Source organism: Cavia porcellus, unplaced genomic scaffold (genome assembly GCF_034190915.1).
Source record: "Cavia porcellus strain 051 isolate PalLab524CR breed Dunkin Hartley unplaced genomic scaffold, mCavPor4.1 scaffold_9, whole genome shotgun sequence".
In the NCBI taxonomy this organism is placed as follows: Eukaryota; Metazoa; Chordata; class Mammalia; order Rodentia; family Caviidae; genus Cavia; species Cavia porcellus.
Genome location: NW_026947492.1, coordinates 43,275,551 through 43,294,000, shown reverse-complemented (window position 1 = coordinate 43,294,000; position 18,450 = coordinate 43,275,551).

The following is an 18,450-nucleotide window of genomic DNA, read 5'->3' as shown; positions in this document are numbered from 1 at the left end:
AAAGAAAAAGGCCTTTATTGCAGGCACAGGAGGGCTGCAGAAGAGTGCAAGATACCTCTACAATGTAGTTAGTTTTTATCTTAGATTTTCTGTTCTGATGCTAATCACTTATGACATTTTCTCGTCCTGGCTGAAGTTTTCCACATTTGGTCTTGTCTTTTTTCTGGCATAATGAATTGGGTCAGCTTTTTCTTCCCATCTGCCTTGCATTACTACTGATTTTCAGAGTAATCTCAAAAAGGCACAAGTTTGGGCCCTTGTTGTCATAGCAGACAAAAGACAGATCATTCACGATAAGAGACACAGCTAGGAAAATGCTATATCCCAAGCACACACAAGGGCTTCAAAAGACCATCCACACTGCTGTCACCTTGCACAGCTCTGGTCTTCCACAGCACAATGAGTAACCCCATTTGAGCAAGTTTATACCCTAAGATCAACTCTCTCACATACCCTTGATGCATTGTGTCTATTGACTTTTCTGTCTTCAGGTTAGTTTATCTACAGCAATCTTTCTCATTTTCAGTACTGATTATCTTTCAGGAACTGTTTTGTAGATGAAAGATCTTGTTCATTTCACACAGATATTTCCTTAAACAGATATTATATTTATTTTGTTAATATAAAAAAGTCAAAGAATAATTTGACCATAGTCCTATTGTAAATAAAAGACAGAACCTAGATTTATTCAAGCATATCAATCTCCCAAGTCAATTCTTTCAAGCATTAAATTGACTTCTCTCTTGTTTGTTTGTTTGTTTCAACCCTCCTCCTCGTATATTTTTTAGGAATTGCTGTGGTTTGGAAAAATATCTTCCACAGACCTGTTTCTTAAAGATTTGACCCACAGTCCATGGTATTAATGACAGGAAGCACAGCACTGAAGAGGCAGAAGCTGACAGAGGGCAGGTCATGGAGGCTGCATCCTGGTTTCTTCTTCACTCTTCCCATGAGGCTTTTTCTCCAGCAAGAAATCTCACAACAATGTGCTACTTCAATACAGGCTATAAAGCCCTGGAGCCAACCAATCATAGAAGGAATTTCCAAAATTTTGAGCAAAAATATTTTCTCAGGTATTTGTTAGAGTGATAAAAAGCTGACTAACATAGGTATCAATGCACCAATTGCTTCAGACCATGCACATACACAATATGTTTTATAAACAGCTATTTCTAGTACATGTGAAATAACATGACTAATAAAGGTAAAATAAATTGTACATGCAAAAATAAAATCTGCATGTTTACCTATGAGAGAATTATACTAACTGTGCAAATTAGCTGTTATTTAAAGTGCTTTTTTTGGAAAGTTACGTTTATCTGTTAATTGACATGTAAGAGTATAAAAACTACCCAAATTTATGAAATTTCATGTGATTTTTGTCAAAGTACCATGCGATGTTTAATCTGAAAAATGCTTAAGTCAGATTAAATGTAAGTATCCCTGAAAACATTTTTATGGTAACAATAAAAATCATTTTCTTGTCTTCTTGAAGTGTGTTGTGTATTGTTTCTGCAGGACTCAAAATTTATGCCCATTGATCAACTTTTCTCCATCTCTCACTGTTTCCATGCTTCTCTGCCTCAGTAATCACTATTCCACACTCAACTTCTAAAGCAACATCATTATTTTTATATTGCAATATGAATGATACCATGTGGTGTTTGTCTTCTGTGGCTGGTTTATTTCACTTTATATAATAATCTCCAGTTCTATCCTTTTTGGCAAATGATGTTCTCATTTTTATGATTGGCTAGGATTCCATTGAAAATGTAATATATTTTCTTTACTTATGGCAGTAGTTGGTGGACCCTTAGATTATTTCTATTTCTTTACTGTTGTGAACAGTGCTGCAGTATATTTGGTGATGGAAGTAACTCTAACATGCTTGTTTCACTTGTTTTGACTCCAGAACAGTAGTGGGACTACTGTATTACATGTTACTTCTAGTTTTACTATTTTGAGGAGACAGCATACTGTTTTCTATGAAGAGTTTACTTCTTTATATTCCCACCAACAGTTAAGGATTCAAGAGTCTCTCTTTCTCCACATTCTTATCAGCATTTGTTTCTTCAGCTGTTTTGCTAATAATCAAGCTTGCAGGGTGAAGTGAAGCCTGGTGGTTTCAATTTGAAATTCCCTCATTTTAGTAATGCTGCAAAATTTTCACATAATGCATCATCATTTGTATGTCTTCTTCCATAAATGTTTATATGCAACTATTGATACATTTGTTCTTTCTTTTTATTAGTGAGAAGAATTCCGGCAATTAAAAACCCATAGTTTCACACTGAGTTGCATCCTTAGCACTTGCTCTGTTTATTTTGATGCTCTTTTTATTTTGATATTGGCTAAGTTGTTCAATTGGCCTCAGACATATGATCCCCTCCTCAGTTTCCAAGGATATGAGATTCAAGAGAGCACCCCCGTAACTGAGTGGTCCATTTCTAAATTAGGATTTGTGTTGTATTGTTATTGAATTTTTCAGAGTTCCTTATACATCCTGAACAGCAGTCATTTACTTTGGCACCACACTGTCACTGTAATTTGTGCCCTGGATTAAAGGAAATACGTAGGTCAGATAAAAAATCATTCACCCTACTCTCATGTTAAAGAAAATAATAAATTATTGGACCTATACTATTGAAAATTAAGTCATATTGTTTTTATTAGTGTATATCAACAAGTGGAATGTGATATTCTTGAAAGACTATTTCTCATAAATTGTGAGCTTTTGGCAACTAGAACCATGTTTGAGTTATGTGTTTCTCCAGGAATTTACACAACATCTGGGACATCAAAAATATTAACAATTTAATTTAACAACACATTATATTCATGGGAGTAAAATATGTTTTACTTTTATGTGGAAATAAATTTAAATATACATATAAAAACTGGAAATTTTAAATTTATTTAAATAAACAAATTTAACATTTTTATTTCTATTTTAAATGTATTTAGTGGACTTTATATTAAAAGAAAGCAAAAATGGCTGGAAAATCAAAAAGATATGTGATAAAATCTTATTTATTGATTAAAACTTATATGACATTGGATAAAAAAACTAAACTGATCTTCAAACTTATCTTCTATGAAATAGAAAATAGTATTAACCTCAGGAATTATCAGTAGGAGGGCATATATTCTAATGTACAACTACATATGCTATAACTTATAAATATATAACATATCCTACCTAAAAATGTGTATTTATTCATTATATGTAATTTACATGACAAATAGGTAGCTTAATGTATAATGAAAACTATATAATATATAATATAATATATGCAGATACAGTATACACATTACTAATTATAATTTCATGTAATATTATTTTATATATTTTGCAATAAAAAATACATTAATATTTTGCTCATCATTTTAAAAATATTTATTTATTTATTTATTTATTTTAGTAGTGTTGGGGATTAAAACAGGGAATATTGAACTACATCCTCAACCCTTTTTATTCTTTTGTTTTGAGGTCTCACTAATTTTGTCCAGGCTGGCCTTGAACTTATAATCCTTTTGCCTCAGCCTCTGAAGTAGCTAGGAATTACAGATATATTCTATCATGTTCAGATATTTCTTTGTCATCTTACATAGGAATCTTGCTGTGGCCCTGCTCTGGAGTGTGGGTGACTCAGGATTTATTTCATATTTATTCTTATCTAGGACACAAATTAATCACCTGCTGGTTCATGGAAGAAGAAAATACAAATGGACTAGTAGAAAGTAAAAGTATCTCTAAAAATTGTTCAGTCTATTGCCCAAAACTAGTCATATGGCCCAGAAAAAATAGTGAAGAGGAAGCACATTCTTCTACAGGAGAAAAAATTAGGAAAAAGGATGATATAGTAAAAGCTGTATCATCTGCTACTGTTATGGTACAGATCTTAAATGTTCCTCAGACTGTGCGTTAGAGGCTTGGCTCCTGGATTGTGGAGCTAATGGGAACTGCTAAAACCACTGCGGGAAGAGGACTGTGGAAACAGTTTGACTTATTTGGATTGTGTTTCTGAAGTTGCTATTTGGAGCCTCTCTCCCTTGCTTTCAGCTGGCGCGAGGTGAGCAGTTTTGTTGTTTTCACAGGCTCTTTTCCAGGATGCTTTGACTTGCCACAGGTTCAAACACTGGGGCCAAATGACCAGGGACTGGAACCTCTGAAACCATGAGACAAAATAAAACTTTTCTTCTTGTAAGTTGATTAGGAATTGTACCACAACAATGCAAAACAGGCTAACACAACCGCTGTACAGACACGTTTTAAAATTTAGTTTCCTTTCCACCAAGATGTATTGGATATTATTATATTATTATAATATTAACTTTACTCAAGGGATTGTGCTAGTAGCTAAAACACAAAAATAAAAATATTTTAATCCTGAGTTCAAGGACCATAAACTATCACAAAGTGTGTTTAATTTTCAGAATTTCATCATACTTAAAACTATTGCATCTCAAGCTATGTAATGCATTATATAAAATATAATTTTCTACAGCTAATATCTGTCAGACTGAACAAATTTTACTAACATCTCTAACTTAAACATTGTTATACTGGTTACTTAAAGAGATGATGGAGACAAAAAACTGCTCAACATTAATTATGACAAGGTAATGTCTAAGGTGAAGGCAACCATATGCTAGTACAAATTTCATATATTGTATATTTTCAATTATTAGATTTTAAAGACTTTTAAGAACTATTATAGTCCTATAAAAATTGACCTGAGTCTATATTCCTTTATTTTCTGTTTATAACTTTTATTCTAAATGTTGATCATAAAATAGCTTTTCTTATTTAACTTCCAAAGGAAAATCTACTTAAAAATCCAGAAAGCTGAAAGAAAATTGTTGTTAATTAGAAATGTGGTTAGTTTTTCTCTGAACTGTCTGAAAGCAGTGCTTAGCTTGGAAGTGCACATGTGTATTTATGCACACATGCAAAAACTTTTAGCAAAAAAAAATGTTTTAGGCAGGTTTTGCATCAAATTACCCCATTTTGTAGGTTGCTGTGGAAACAGATTAGCTCTCTGGAAGTGCAAAACCATGCTTGAGTGTAATGCAAAGACAATCCATAGCATGAAAGAGAAGAACAGCTGGGAGCTGAGGTAGTGTAAGCTGACATGTCAGACAGTAGCCAGACAAAGTGAGCCAGGCGCTGTCTGGAAAAAGAAGAGGTGGGGGCTGGGGAAACAACTGAACACTGTCAACAGAATCAACAAAACGGCCCAGCTGTTCTCCATCATTGCAGCTAAGAAAATACAGGGAAACCCAGGGATGAGGATTTAACTTACTAAGAAAATGAAAATTTCAAATAAAATAAATAGATAGGATTGTTCAAAGTAATGTCCATTCAGAAGTTTTGATGAGAAAGTATAAAGAGGAGCCCTGTATACTCACTACTGATTTGTTTGGGATATTAAAGCTGAAAGTCTTTGCTCTGTCTTTTGAGGTATTTCCCTCCTTGCTTTGTATCTACTTGAGAATTTGTCTACCTCAGGAAAGCCAGTGCAATAACACTGCTAGACTCACACTTTTCTAAAGGGGAGACCAGGTCTGATATTTACTCAGGGAGGTATTTTCTAGGCATAGTTTCATTTGATGGAATGACCTGCTAAGGATAAGACCTGGAGTGGTGTAAACAATTTGCTTTATTGAGTTGCAGTTTACTTGTTGGACCAAAGTAAGGCAACATTTGTCATTTAGGCTGGTGGTAGAGAAAATGGTGTAGGAGTTAAATAAATGTAAAAAAACCACTATACTTTCAAATCTTAAGGACTCATACTTCTATTGAGTATATTAAATGTTCCAAAAATTCCAAGATGTTAAAGGACTGAAGACTCTGTTTAAGCCAATATTTTCTTCATTATTTGACCAATGAAGCCCTTCATCATTTAATGCCTGTTGTCATGCATTAATAATGTACCTTAGCACACACTTTGGGAACAATGAAAAACTGTTCTCGGGGATATTTTAACCTTTAAAATCTACTTTCCGTACTATACTTTCTAAAATTTCCATTTACATTGGGTCTATGCTTGAGTCTCAACTTTGACTAGCACCCTGGAGGAAAGGATTCAGTATCACTGAAAGCATCATTACAACACAGTGTGATATTTACTTCACCTAAAATGTAGAAGCAAGTAGTACCTAAAGAAAAAAATTTTAGGGGTGATTATGCTTCTGGTTTCTGGCGTTTGACTGAAATTCAAAATGAACTCTTAGCCACAGGCGGCATTAGGATAATGAACTTTAAAAGCGGCACAAAGAACAAATGCTGCATAATTACACATCTAAAATCTCAACTATCAATAACTGCCTGGCTTTTGGTAAATCACTTCATCTCTATCTCTTTTTTCTATAAAATAATGATAATCTTCATAGCATTAATAACATAAAGATAAAAAACATAAAATAAAGATAATCTTAATAAAAATAATAACATAACATTTGATACATAATTAGTGCCCTATAAAGTTTAAAGGCAAAATTCAGTAATTTAAAATTACCATAAGGCTCGGGGAATAAAAAAAAAGAAAAGCAACTTTTGAAAAGAAAAGATCCTTAAATTAGCTCTTTTGGTGACATGCCTGCCAGTGTGAAGTAAAGACGAATGACATGTAAGTTAATTGACAACCAATAACAGAACAGGTTTCTTTCATTTTACCTTCCCTTGGTCCAAATCCATTTCAGTGATGTACTTTCCAAAACACGAATATAGTTTTGTCATTTGCTTGCTTAAGGTCTTGTAACATTTTCTTATTTCTAAAGGAAGAAAGTTAATGCAGGGCACGCAAGCCACTGCTACTCAAGGACTCATCAGGCTCATCCATCTCCTGCAGGTCCCCTGCATGTCATCTTCTGCATGTCATGTGAGCTAGAGTAGGCAGAGTCTACTCTGCAGAGTCATGCCTACTTTAGCTCACATGACACTAATTTGACGCCCTAAATGTCCAGTGGTAATACCATAACACTTGCTGTCTCTTACGCCTACTTGATTTTTAATTCTAGACTGAGCCCAAGTCACATTCTTTATACAATATTCTCAAGTACACTCCAAGCCATATGTACATAATGTTAGCTACTTAGAAATTACAAATCAACATGTCACCACCAAGTCATCAGTATGGAAGCCATCACTAGTTCTGTGACCTCAACAATAAATTTTCCCAGATGCCATCACAAATCTAAGAGCCTTGAAAAATCTGTTCTCTTTAAGGTGATTGGTAATTGAATAGGAGCAATGAAGTTGACTCAACTATTTGGCTAATACATCTATGCACTGCCTGATACTTGAGGAATTTAACTGTGAGAAAAAGTATTTTTTTAGGGCTAAATACTGAAATCTCATTCATTCGGCAGATTTCTATGACCTTGAGAGAGTAAACAAATGGGAGTCCATGTGCAACACACCCTTCTCTTTGTTTGTCTGCGTTTATTTTCTCCTTTACTAATGACATGACTCTAGAGAGATTTTTTTAAGGGAAAATATGGCTAGCAGGATGATTGATTAACATGATGTTTTGTTTCCATTGTCTCTCAGATAAATACAAGTGTTCTGTCACCTAACATGCTAACTCCCACATTAATATAGTGTTTTATAAATCATGAATAAACAGAAAATACGTAGAGAGAAACTTTAGCCCTCTCAAAGAGAATAATTAAGGAATTTATTTCACTATTTATGTTGAATTAGAAGGATAATCACTTCCTCCCTTCAACTATAACCACAGAGCACATTTCAAATGAGGAAGCTTGAACTGAACATTCCAGAATATCAAATTGCAGCATGTGGAGATAAGCCTGGACAGGAGTTCTAGCTTTACTCCATATTTACACTCTCCGGGGTGAATAACTCACAGTTATTTCTCTCGTCTTCAGCTTTAGCTAACAAAGACAGATGACCAAAGGTATAATTAGCCCAATTAAATAGCACATGTGCATTTAAATTGAATTTTAGGTAAACAGTGAATGAATTTTTTGTATAATTTTAGGCCACATATACTGAAATTTTGAGGCATATCAAAAATATATTCATTATTTTTTCTGAAATTCAACTTGAACTAGACCATCTTTTCTTTTTTAATAGACTTACTTTTTAAAAATTTGTAGTTCGAGACATTCAACCAGGTGCCTCATATATCCCAGTCATGTGCTCTGCCGCTGAACTACAACCTTGAGTCTTCTTTTCAATTTTCTGAGATATAATGTGTATTGAACATATTGAATGTATACAGTTTAGTGAATTTGGAGTCATGCATGGCTATTGTTATGGTGTTGATCTAAAATGTCTTGAAAAGCTCAGGTGGCATTCTAAGAGAAGATGATTGGATACTGAGGTTGCTGCACTCATGGGTGAAATAATGCAGTTTTCGGTAAGTTCACAGGTGAATATACTGTTGGAGGTGGGACCTGGTTAGATGGTGTGGGTCACAGGGTGTAACCTTGTCCTTTCTTGTTCTCTTTGCTTCCTGGAAGATGGAGTGAAGCAGCCATCCTCTGCTATGCCTTCTCACCATGTCATTTGGCCCCTTCTCACCATGTCATTTGGCCTTGAAGCCAGCTAAACTAGAGTGAATCTACTGAAACCGTGAGCCAAATAAACCTCTTCTTTCTTTCTTTCTTTCTTTCTTTCTTTCTTTCTTTCTTTCTTTCTTTTTCTTTCTTTATCTATTTATGATTGTTAACCAGAGATATATTATACTCTGTTCTGTAAAACTTACTCATCTTGCCTAAATGAATCTTTAAACCCTTGAATAAATTCCTATATTCCCTCCCTTCAGCCTTTGCAAGCCATTTACTCTGCTTCTAGGACTTCACCATTTTTTAGAAATCACATATAAGTAGAATTGTGCTGTGTTTTTTGTCTTCTGTAACTGTCTTGTTTTATTTGATATAAAGTCTTCCAGGTTCATCCACATTGTTTTTATTTGGTAAATCTAACAACCTCAGCTATAATCAAGTTAAGAAAAAGCCTATCCTTCTCCTTACATGAGTTTATCACTGAAAAGAAAACAAAAGGTAAGTTCCTCTGGTCCTTGACATCACAGTCCATTTGCCCCAAGGACCATCTTTCTGCCTTCTCTTGCTTTCTGATGCAGGAAGAAGCTCCTCAGATGCCAAAAGTGGACCAGCTGCCTCCTTCATGGCTGAAATTCCCTCTTATTTTCACTTTTCCTATTTAATGCCCCCTAAAAAATTATGAAGCAAATGCTTGTCACAGACAGGTCTGTAATAGAAACTGTCTCAAAATGTACTTACCTCTCTTTTATGATTAATTTATTTTGTTATTTAGTAAAAGAATAAATTGCTCTCTATCCTAGGATATTTCCACAAGGCCATTGACATGGAGGGAGGAGCAAGTGGTTTCAAATTCAGTCTCCTGGACATACATGATTTATCGATTTTTTTTTAGTATTTTTAATCAGTAAAATGGGACAATTTGTACATTATTGCCCTTATAGTGTTGTACATACTAAAATGGCATGATGAATAGGAAATGGTCCAAAATATTGGTTTTTGTTCTCTTCCTTTTTTCCTTTCTGAAGAAGGTAACTTAATCACTCATTCATTCTTTGAACATTCATTCATTCTTCTTTTAAAAATATGAACAATGTCAAGGTGCTATTTTCTCCATTTTGATTAGGCTTCCTTTCACCATTCTTTTTGTGAGAACAGAGGTAACTACTTACATGTTTTCTTCTCTGCTTTATAAGTTTGTGTCACATGTGTCAGCTCTATAATCCTCATCTTTGAGGTAGTATTCAGTTTTTTTTTTGTACTTGCACATTTTTTAAAAAGATTATCTAAATTATTAGCAGTCATTCTTTGAATTCAAGTAATGATCAGTGTTCACTACAGATTTTAAAGCTGTAAACCTTTACACATTTTCAAATTTAAGTATTCATTATGTTTATGATCAAAATAAATTTTTACTGAGTATAAATTTTTAATGAATAACTACAAACCTCATAATCAATAGAAAACAGAAATGGATCTTGAATGTTGTCCTTTGACTCCAAATACTGGGTTTATTTTCCCGCGGCATGTTGTCTTTCTGGCATGAGCCCTGCTAATCTTACGGTGGCCAAGCATGAATGTTTGTTAATGAATAGAGCCTGCCTCTGCTAATGGACCATAATGTCCTCAAGCACAGGAGCCAAGCTATTTGAGTGAGATGATGTCATAAACATACTAAGTGCTTAGTAAACATGTGTTGATTGAACAATTTCTTACTAGCATATTCCATTGTTTGTTTCTTGCTTAGAAATGAAGTCATTTAACCAAAGAAAATGTGAAACTTTCCATTTCTGTTGCTTGTCTTTTAGCATGTTTCCACACAAGATTTTGGCTTTGTTATCAAGACTGTCAGACTTTTAATAACTTATTCCACAATGCCTACATGCCAGTTACACAAATAACATACACTCAGAGAAGAATGTTGCCTTGGAGGTAATCTATTTTGCACCTTGCCTCAAGCACAAATACCCTTAGATGCTCATCCAATTCCTACCTAGAAAGATTATTGCCTGAGAGTGCTATTTGGCAAGGCAATTTGCAAAAAAGCAAACTTGGAATGTACTCATTAAGTTAAACTGAAATCAGCCTTTCTAACTTCTATTCATTGCTCACAGGTAAGCCTTTGGGACTCACATACATTTTCATGTTTTTTACCTTAAAATTATTTTCCAACTTTTTTTAGATGTATGTTTTTCTTAATTATTTTTCCTTTTTTAGGTAAATATTCTACAAAATTAAACCTTCTCTTCAACTTTTACTCAGCCATAGTTTTACTTTAATTCTTCAATTTAATATCTTAAAGTAATATTAATAGATTAGTAAAAGTACTATAGCCATCATAAATAGATTTTAAAATACACAATGTTTTAAACACAGTAGACATTTATTTTTCAACATGTTACATCCAACGCAGGTGTTCTGTTGTAAGCACCTCTTTTTGCCTTGGCAGTATGGACACCTAGAATCCTTATGTTTTTTAGCTCTTACCATTGTTTAAATCCAACTTATAAAAATGTAAAATGGGGTATAGATAAGAGGTTCTGCTCAGAAATACTTTCTTATGTGAGATACCACTTCTGCTTCACCATGTAAAGTGAAAACACACATAAATAGAATGATACCTATGAATATTAAAAGAGAGAATAGGTGACAGCGGGAAGTATTCCCCCCTCCCCACAGTTGTCACTGGCCCACAGCAATCTTCTGTTAATGAAGGGGAGTATGTGTCTCTGCGTCTGTGTATGCGTGTGAGTGTGTGTGTGTGTGTGTGTGTGTGTGTGTGTGTGCATTAAACACCTCTGCTGTATAATCAGGTTTGTGACAGAGTAGAAAAGTACTGAATTATCAGGGGATAATACAGATCCTTTCTAGGTCTTCCCAATTTTTTGGGCCTAGCTTTAGCTCTCTCCTAGGATTTTTCTACTTGAGTTCACTGAAAAATTCACTTATTATTTCATATGTTTCTAAAACAGAAAGCTACTGCTAATTATTCACCTATAATACTTTCAGAGCCTAGTGACCACATGAGATTTTTAAGTGAAATTTTGATTTGAAATAAGTGCATCTAAGATTCATGATATATGACATCTGGTGTCTTACACACAGACATACACATATACTTTATAATTCACGTGTTTGCCTTGATTTCTTTTTCCCTTGTTTAAAACTTCTATTCAGTATTACTTCTTTACAATGTACTGATAGCTCATAGGTAACTGTCTTAGTAATTTGAAAATAATATCAATAACAAGATATTAATCTATCGATTTTTCCATGTTATGTTATAAAATATATGATTTAAGGCTGGGATTTAGTGGATTTATGTTCCAACATCCTAGTCATGAAAGTAAGCAATGGTCTGTTTAGCTGCTGCGCCTGGCCATAGGTCTGCAGAGGAGGAGATAGGCAGATCTGGGGTGCCCTCACTGGCCTCTCTGCGTGTCTGGAGGACTATGGATTTCTGCGCCCAGACTGCTGGAGTTCCCTCAGGCTTCCAGGTGCAGTGAAGGAGAGAGGTGGGTTTAAGGCTTCCACATCAGCCTCCCCATTCCCGGCTTCATTTGGAGACCTGCTGAGCTTCCAATAGGTGGGCTGGCCCACACTACCAGCCTAGCCCAGCCTGTTTAGCTGCCGCGCATGGCCATAGGTCTGCAGAGGAGGAGCTGGGCAGATCTGGGGTGCCCTCACTGGCCTCTCTGCGTGTCTGGAGGACTCTGGATTTCTGCGCCCAGACTGCTGGAGTTCCCTCAGGCTTCCAGGTGCAGTGAAGGAGAGAGGTGGGTTTGAGGCTTCCACATCAGCCTCCCCATTCCTGGCTTCATTTGGAGACCTGCTGAGCTCCCCATAGGTGGGCTGGCCCACACTACTAGCCTAGCCCAGCCTGTTTAGCTGCCGCGCCTGGCCATAGGTCTGCAGAGGAGGAGCTGGGCAGATCTGGAGTGCCCTCACTGGCCTCTCTGCGTGTCTGGAGGACTCTGGATTTCTGCGCCCAGACTGCTGGAGTTCCCTCAGGCTTCCAGGTGCAGTGAAGGAGAGAGGCGGGTTTGAGGCTTCCACATCAGCCTCCCCATTCCCGGCTTCATTTGGAGACCTGCTGAGCTCCCGATAGGTGGGCTGGCCCACACTACCAGCCTAGCCCAGCCTGTTTAGCTGCCGCGCCAGGCCATAGGTCTGCAGAGGAGGAGCTGGGCAGATCTGGGGTGCCCTCACTGGCCTCTCTGCGTGTCTGGAGGACTCTGGATATCTGCGCCCAGTCTGCTGGAGTTCCCTCAGGCTTCCAGGTGCAGTGAAGGGGAGAGGTGGGTTTGAGGCTTCCACATCAGCCTCCCCATTCCCGGCTTCATTTGGAGACCTGCTGAGCTCCCGATAGGTGGGCTGGCCCACACTACCAGCCTAGCCCAGCCTGTTTAGCTGCCTCGCCTGGCCATAGGTCTGCAGAGGAGGAGCTGGGCAGATCTGTGGTGCCCTCACCGGCCTCTCTGCGTGTCTGGAGGACTGTGGATATCTCTGCAACCAGGGAGGGTCCACAGGTTCCTGAAGCACTGCGGCCTGTGGTGAGTACCCTAACCCGGCTGCGATTGAAGAACTGTAGAGCTTCCAAGGGGCAGGTGGGCGCACAGTGTCCCTGAGGCCCAGCTTGTCTGGAACTGCGAAGTTCTGAGCAGGCAGAGGAGGGCCACTGGTTCTGTAGGCCTAATGGCTTGGAGTAGCGCGGCGCCAGAGTCCCAGTAGCTCCAAACATAGAAGGGGATTTTCAACAGATCCTGAGGAAGCTTTCAAATAACACTTGAAACACAGAAATATAGGAAAATGACAAAACGAAAGACCAAATTACAACCTCAAACCTCCAGCCCATCTCAAGAAACCCTAGGAGCGATGTATATAGAAGAAAATATATCCCATTCACCTCATATATCGGACACAATAGCCACTGAAATTGACAAGCAACTCCAGGAAGCTTTAAAGAAATTCAAACTCGAAATAATCTCCCAGATAAAAGAAGAAATGATAAAAGAAATGAAAGAGATTCTAAATATATCTAAAGAAAACACAGATAAAAAATTGGAGGAACTAAACAAAAAGATAGAATCCCTAGACGAGCAATATAAGAAACAAACAGAATACATAATGCAGATGCACAGAGATATACAGGAAATAAAAAACTCCACTGAAAGTTGTAAAAACCGCCTCAATGAAAGTGAAGATAGAATTTCAGACCTTGAAGACAGGATTGCAGCTAGTGAACAGGAAAGGAAAGATCTTTTGAAAATAACAAGGAACCAGGATACAACAATTCAACAACTGCAAGACGATGCAAAGAAGAATAACATAAGAATGATAGGGATTAATGAAAGAGAGAGAGACAACATGAAGGATGTCAGGAGGATATTTAGAGAAGTAATAGCTGAAAATTTCCCAAGCATGAGATCAGAAACTGACATCAGGATCAGTGAAGCATATAGAACTCCAAACAGTCATAACCAAAATAAAACTACACCCAGACATATAATAGTCACCATCCCAGAAATCCAACACAATAATAGATTATTAAAAGCTGTCAGAGAGAAAAGACAAATCACTTATAAAGGAAAACCTATCAGAATCACAGCAGACTTCTCAGCACAAACAATAAAGTCAAGAAGAGCATGGAGTGAAGTATTCCAGATCCTAAAGCAAAATGATTTCCAACCAAGACTGATATATCCTGCAAAACTATCATTCAAAATAGATGGTGAAATACGATACTTCCATGACAAAGAACAGGTGAAGAACTTCATGAACACCAAACCAACCCTGCAAAAAATATTGAAAGACAGTTTAGATACACAAAGGAAAAAACCACTAAGCAAAGCAAATAATTAAACAGAACCGAAAGATAAAGATGCAACAGCAGAGAGATAACATTCCTACAATTAACCAGCATTTAACAGTAATAACCATTAACGTAAATGGTCTCAATGCACCAATCAAAAGAAACAGACTAGCAGAATGGATCAAGAAACAAAATCCAACCATATGCTGTTTACAGGAAACCCATCTAACCCAGAAAGATACTCACGGACTGAAAGTCAAAGGATGGAAAACAATTTTTCATGCAGCAGGAATCCAAAAAAAGGCAGGAGTAGCCATTCTGTTTGCAGACAACGTGAACTTTAAACCAACAATGACCATAAAGGACAAAGAAGGTCACTACATACTCGTAAGGGGAAAACTCCAAGAGGAAGAGATAACTATCTTGAATATATACGCACCAAACTCCAGAGCACCCAGTTATATAAAACAATTATTAACAGAAATGAAAACTCAAATTGTCAGTAACACAATTGTAACAGGAGACCTTAATACACCACTGACACCAAGGGACAGATCAACCAGACAGAAAATGAGCAAAGAAATAACAGAACTGAATCACACCTGTGAACAAATGGGTTTGATAGACATATACAGAATGTTCCACCCAACAACATCAGAATACACATTCTTCTCAGCAGTACATGGATCATTTTCTAAAATAGACCATATATTAGCTCACAGAACATATTTAAGCAAATGCAAAAGAGTTGAAATCATCCCTTGCATATTATCGGATCATAGCGCTCTGAAATTAGAAATTAATGACAAAGGATACTGCAAAAATTCCGCAAACACATGGAAACTAAATAACACACTCTTGAGTAATCAGTGGGTCACAGAAGAAATTAAAGAAGAAATTAAACAATACCTAAAAGAAAATGAAAATGCAGATACAACTTACCGGAATCTGTGGGATGCAATGAAAGCCGTTCTGAGAGGAAAATTTATTGCACTGAGTTCCCACATCAGGAAAACAGAACGAATACAAATAAATAACTTGATGCTACACCTCAAACAGCTAGAAAAAGAAGAGCAAGTCAAGCCCAAAGCCAAAAGAAGAGAGGAAATTATAAAAATCAGAGCAGAAATCAATGCAATAGAGACTAAGAAAACAATCCAAAGAATCAACGAATCAAAGAGTTGGTTCTTTGGAAGAATAAATAAAATCGATAAGCCCCTAGCCAACCTTATTTAAAAAAAGGAAAGAAAAAGCTCAAATTCATGCAATAAGAAATGAAAAAGGAGAAATCACTACAGACCCAATAGAAATACAGAGGATCATCAACACCTATTTTGAAAACCTCTACTCTCAAAAGTTTGATAACACAGAAGAAATAGACAGATTCTTAGAAGCATATGAAGTACCAAAGCTAGATCAAGAGGATATAAAACTGTTGAATAACCCAATCTCTGCTAATGAAATTGAGAATGTAATTGGGTCCTTGCCCACCAAGAAGAGCCCAGGCCCAGATGGATTCACTGCAGAATTCTACAAGAAATACAAAGAAGACCTAATGCCGACACTCCTCAAACTATTCAATGAAATTGAAAGGGAAGCAATCCTTCCTAAGTCATTCCTGGAAGCAAATATTACTCTAGTACCAAAACCTGAGAAAGACCCAACTATAAAAGAGAACTATAGACCGATCTCCCTAATGAACACAGATGCAAAAATCCTCCATAAAATATTGGCAAATAGGATCCAGCAAATCATCAAGAAGATTATACACCATGACCAGGTGGGATTCATCCCAGGAATGCAAGGATGGTTCAACATACGCAAATCAATAAATGTAATCCACCATATCAATAAAGCCAAAAATAAGAATCACATGATCATCTCTATAGATGCAGAAAAAGCCTTCGATAAGGTCCAACACTTATTCATGATAAGAACTTTACAGAAAATTGGAATAAATGGTCTTTACCTCAATATAATAAAGGCCATTTATGACAAACCAACAGCCAGCATCATACTAAATGGCCAAAAATTGAAAGCCTTTACTTTAAAGTCGGGTACAAGACAAGGATGTCCTTTATCACCACTCCTATTTAATATAGTACTGGAAGTACTAGCCAGAGCAATTAGGCAAGAAAGAGAAATAAAAGGGGTAAAGATAGGAAAAGAAGAAGTTAAATTATCATTGTTTGCAGATGACATGATACTCTACATAGAAGACCCCCTAAACTCCATTGAAATACTCTTAGATACAATAAATAAATTCAGTAATGTGGCTGGATACAAAATCAATACTCAGAAATCAATAGCATTCCTATACACGAACAACAAAATTACAGAGAGGGAAATAAGAGAAACTGGAGTATTCACATTAGCAAGCAAAAAAATGAAATATTTAGGAATTACTCTTACGAAAGAAGTGAAAGACTTATACAGTGAAAATTATAATAAACTGAAAAAGGAAATTGAAGATGATCTCAGAAAATGGAAAGACATCCCTTGCTCATGGATAGGAAGAACAAACATTGTGAAAATGGCCATTCTCCCAAAACTGTTATACAGATTCAATGCAATCCCAATAGAAATACCATCAACATACCTTATAGATCTAGAGAAATCACTCCTAAATTTCATCTGGAACCAGAAGAGACCTAGAATCGCAAAGGCAATTCTAAGCAGCAAAGACAAAGCAGGAGGCATCACAATCCCTGACTTGAAGTTATACTACAAAGCAACAGTAGTAAAATCAACATGGTATTGGAATCAAAACAGAGCTGAAGATCAGTGGAATAGATTAGAAGATACAACCACAACTACGAACACACTCAACCACCTTATTTTTGATAAAGGAGCCAAGCAGGTTCACTGGAAGAACGACAGTCTCTTTAATAAATGGTGCTGGAAAAACTGGCTCTCCATTTGCCGAAAACTAAAGCTAGACCCATGTCTATCACCATGTACTAAATTAAAATCTAAATGGGTCAAAGATCTGAATATTAAAACAGAAACACTAAATCTATTGGAAGACAAAATAGGTAGAAACCTTGGAGACATAGGAGTAGGTAAAGAATTCATGAACAGGACTCAAACCGCACGGGAAATACTTCCCAGAATCAATAACTGGGACCACTTCTTATTAAAAAGTTTCTGCATGTCAAAAGAAATCTCCAGCATAGTGAAAAGAAAACCCACAAACTGGGAAAAGATTTTAGTGAACTCTCTCTCAGACAAGGGCCTCTTGTCTAAAACATACAAAGAATTAAAGAAACTCAGACCTCCGAAATTCAAAGATCCAATCCAAAAATGGGCATCTGAGATGAATATGCAATTCTCAGATGAAGAAATGCAAATGGCAAATAAATACATGAAAAAATGCTCATCATCATTGGTCATTAGAGAAATGCAAATTAAAACCACACTGAGATACCATCTCACTCCTGAAAGAATGGCCAGGATCAAGAAAACCAACAACAAATGCTGGAGAGGCTGTGGGGAAAAAGGAACTCTCCTGCACTGCTGGTGGGAGTGTAGACTGGTACAGCCTTTGTGGAGATCTGTCTGGAGATTTCTCAAAAAGTTGGGACTGGAAATCCCATTTATTCCAGCTATTCCACTTCTAGGCATATTCCCAGAAGAACTGAAAGCATCATACCACAGTGATTTATGTGCACCTATGTTTATAGCAGCACAATTTGTAATCGCCAGATCTTGGAAACAACCCAAGTGCCCATCAACTGAGGAATGGATAAAAAAGTTGTGGTATTTCTATACAATGGAGTATTATTCAGCTATAAAGAAGGATCACATTGAGATATTTATCAATAAATGGGCGCAGCTTGAGACCATACTCATAAGTGAAATAAATCAATCTCGCATGTGTGAATACCGAATAGTTTCCCTAATGTAAGTAATGATTCAAATATATAAAAATATGTGGTAATCATGATTCCCCATTAGGTGGCCTTGAAGCCTTATAAAGTTTTCACTCATTAATTAGAAAGGCTTTATTCTGGGCTTCTTGATATGAAAATATTTGAAGCTAGAGTATATGAAGTTTTACCCAAATATTTCAAGGAAAAAGACACTATGGTAACTACTATTAAGTC